At 36.0% G+C, this 4,111-nt stretch overlaps 1 pseudogene; it reads right to left on the bottom strand.

Annotated features, from left to right (window-relative positions):
* Positions 1-2,436: 2,436 nt before the first annotated feature.
* On the bottom strand, positions 2,437-2,607 carry LOC126068210 (uncharacterized; annotated as a pseudogene).
* Positions 2,608-4,111: the final 1,504 nt, after the last annotated feature.

Genomic DNA, 4,111 nt, shown 5'->3' with positions numbered 1-4,111 from the left:
TAAGCTTTTCTATGCCACAATTTTGTAGTTTTCTTTCTTTTCTTTTCTGGCTTTTCCTTCTCAGTGTACTTTGCTGGCTCTCTCTCCTTATACAACTACAAAATGTTGACATAAATCAGGACTTTTCTTTTTCCTTTCTCTTCTATCCTGTTTCCTCCTATCCTCACCTTTCCTCTTCTCTTCTTTCCTGCCCCCTTCACCCTCCACATAATCATTTATTCTTCTTGTCTACTTATTTTTTATTCGTTTCTACTATTGTCTCCACTTTCCCTGTATAATTTCACATAGGGATCACACAACCATCTACACATACAAGTTTATAACTCCAGCCCATTCTTCTTTGAGTCACAGATTCATATCCACTTGCCTAGTGATTTTTCAACTGGTATATCTGATTGACATCTCAAGTTTAGCATTTAAAAAATTATATTTTATTTCCAGCTTCCACAACTGTATCCTCACATTCCTATCCACTTAATTACAAAACAAAAATAAAAACATAAAGAAGCACACAAACTGACAAAGGATGGGCATCATGTTTACTTCTTCATTAATGGGCAATCCACATCCAATTTCTAAATTTAGGTACACATAGTTCCATGTCTGTTGCTACCACCTTAATTCTTGCCACTTCATTTTATTGCCAGGACTATTTCCATTTTCTCCAAGGTTAAAATCTAAATTTCTTACATAGAATTCCATTGCATTTAAGATAAAATCCAAACTCCATACCATGATCTTTAGGACCTTGCATGACATGGTCTTCTGCCATTTTCAACTTACTTCTCTGATCTTAGTTCATGTCAGTACTCCCCTGGCCTTCTATGCTCAGTTATCTTGGCTTTCTATTACTTCCAGAAAATATTAAAATCTTTCTTACTTGAGGGATATTGAAATTCTATTCCCTGCTTTTGAAATGTTCTTTTAACTCTTAAGATGGTACTTTAAATTATGCATCACTTTAAGTGAGTTTTATGGATTGAATTGTGTATCCCCAAAATATGTGTTGTAGTCCTGACCCCTATACTTGTGATGTAACCGTATTTGGAAATAAGGGTTTCTTTGTTATGTTAATGAGGACATATCAGTGTAAGGTGTGACTTAATCACTTCCGAGTAATAAAAAGACACAGACAAGAAAGCACAAACAAGGGAAGACAGATGTCATGTGAACCAAGGAATTGCCAAGGAACCTAGGAAATCTGAGGCTACAGAAGCTTGAAAGAGACAAGGATCTTCCCCAGAGCAGACAGAGAGAAAGCCTTTCCCTAGAGCTGGTGTTCTAAACTTGGACTTCTAGTCTCCAGAATGGCACAGTGGTTTTAAGATCTGCTACTAACCTAAAGGTTGGCTGTTCGAACTCACCCAGCATCTCCTCAGAAGAAAGAGTAATTTGCTTCCATGGATTCTAGCCAAGAAAACACCATGGGGCAGTCCTATTCTGTAACATATGGGGTCATCATGAGTCAGGTTGCCATGCCGACTTGACTGCAGCTAACAACAACAGGAAGTCTCCTTAACTTTGAGAAAATGAATTTCTGTTCTGTAAAGCCACCCACTTTTGGTATTTAGTTTCCCAGTACTGCTGTTACAGCAGTACTGGGAAACTAAGACAGTGGGTCTTATTCCCTAACGTTGTTGTTCTCTCTCATAACACCTTCATTATTTCCCTTATAACATTTATGATAACCTATAATCATTTTATTATTTTTTTTACTGTTTGTTGTCCAAATTACAGACTCTACTTTACGTGACAGCAGAGATAATACCTGCGTGCTGTTATTTCCTTGATACAGCTTGTAGCATATAAGGACTTTAGAGTGAATTTCTTAGATTCACTGCCTTATTCACTTTCCTCCCTCAGTCCTGCCATCACTTTTATAGATCTATCATTCATCACGAATATGAAGGACAAATTGTGAGTTTGTCTTATTTTGGTGCAGAGATACTGGAGAATGAGAGAATGCAGATGAAGAATTTGAGAGCTGAGAGCCATACTAATGCATTCTAAGACAGTACTATTTTAGAGAAGGAGGATGACCTTCCCTGGCGCTGAAAAATCTCACAGCTTCTAGCCACTTTTAACCAGGGTTTTCTACTATGGAAAAAATTTGACTCTAACATTTTTAAAAGAATTTGGTAGTGACTGAGACAGAGGAAAGAGAGAACGTGAGAGCTACAGGAATCCAAGGCTCAAAATAAAATGATCTAGTGGTTTCTAATTTTGGAAATCCCCAAATTTGCTTTACAGATTCTTCAGCAATGGGAATGTAAAAATAATTTTAAGATACACTAAAATTTGAAAAACTTAAAACGGCAGTCAACAAAATTTTGACCTTCAAGAAGCTGACTTATTTTAAAACTGTTCATTGATTTTTTTTTAATTGAATTTTGTTTGACTTAAATAAAATATATCAGATTATCTAAGAGGGTGATTAGAAAGAAGCTACATTACAAGAAACTGAATAATAAAGTCACTATGACTAGCATTTAACCATGTTGTCCAGTATAGAAGTTCACTAGAAATTTTGGATAGAGGTTGTATCAGATATTTAACTGATAAGAACAGATACTACACTTGATCTTAGCCAAAAGGCTGACAAGCTATCACTAGAAGTTTTGGGTTTGGCATAAAAATCTTCTAATCTCTAAAATGTATATTGAGGCTTCCAAGACTATATTTTTTTTTTTTGGATATAGAACATAGAAAAAAAATAGAAGAAAGTTTCTCAGGCTCTCATCCTGTACCAAAAAATATGTATTTAAGATGTAAATGAGGTTTAATATGTAATATTTTCTGAAGTCCTCTTTGAATTCCAGGACTGCCCTCGAAGCTAACTCATTCTTGTTCAAATAAAAAACATGATTTAGTCATAATTGTAAAAATCTGTGTATCTCCCAACTGACTATTATAGTAATAAAAACATCACATTTGTCATTCATAGGTAAATTAAGAAGATATCTTTCTGGAGGAGATTACAAGGTATCAAAAGGCCTGTTTGCCTCAATGGACATCAATCACTAATGGCTCCTTGGGTTAGTCACTGAAAAAAAAAAAAAAACAAACTTTACTTTGGAGATAAGAAAATGTATATTCTGAACACATTTCAGTTGTCCTGGAAACCATTATCAAAAATCACAGAAGGGACGTGAAGAAGACCTAAAGTGGATTGTGCCAATTTTGACATTGGAGGTGGGAGTCAAAGATCATGACAGGAAGCAAGAGCTACTGGAAGATGCAGAGCAAAGTGTATTACCCCGAGTTTTCTGCTCTGAATTTCTGTAAGGCTATAGAAAGGCAGTGAGTAGAGGGACTAAATCATTGCAGTGATGGTGATATAGAACTTGATTAATGGCTAGGCTATGACTATGGAAAAAAATTGTAATTCAGATTTTTCATTCTCACTTCTACCTTTTCAGTGAAAACTTTTTTTTTTTTATTAACAAATATTTATTGACTGCTTACAAGACCAGGCATTGTGTATAGCAGTGGTTTGGACAGACAGGCTTCTTTGAGGATCTATAAGATGACATCAGAGACGAGGACAGCAAATGTTTCCCACCCAGAGGCTCATTGACCATGGCACAGAGTTTGGGTTTCAACCAAAGCCCGATAGGAAACTGTTAGTTTTTTTGTTTTTGTAACTTAGATGAAGGTTTACAGAGCAAACTGGTTTCTCATTAAACAATTAATGTACCTACTGTTTTATAACATTGGTCACTAACCTCATGACATGTTAACTCTCTCTTCTTTTCGACCTTGGGTTCCCCATTACCAGCTTTCCTCTCCCCTCCTGCCTTCCCATTTTTGCCTGGGCTGGCAAGCCCATTTAGTTTCAAGAAAGTATTTTTAAATAAAAAAAAAATATGTGTCTTTCAGGAAGTCTGAACTTGAACTAAAGGACAATATGGATCGTGTTTCTTAGATGTAGCTGTGCATTCCAGCAAACAGGAGTTCAAGGATTATACAGAACTGTCCCTGGAAAGTGATTAAGTTGGGCGTGCACTGAATTACCACAGGTCTTTATTCATCTTGCCCCACTTGTGTTTTGAGGAATTAACCCTCAGTTGTTAAGATGAAAGCATGAAGAGAAGACTTAATGAGTCCTCCT

Source organism: Elephas maximus, chromosome 26 (assembly GCF_024166365.1).
Source record: "Elephas maximus indicus isolate mEleMax1 chromosome 26, mEleMax1 primary haplotype, whole genome shotgun sequence".
Lineage (NCBI taxonomy): Eukaryota > Metazoa > Chordata > Mammalia > Proboscidea > Elephantidae > Elephas > Elephas maximus.
Note: the sequence above shows the minus strand (reverse complement) of the source record. Positions and strands in the feature narration are given on the sequence as shown.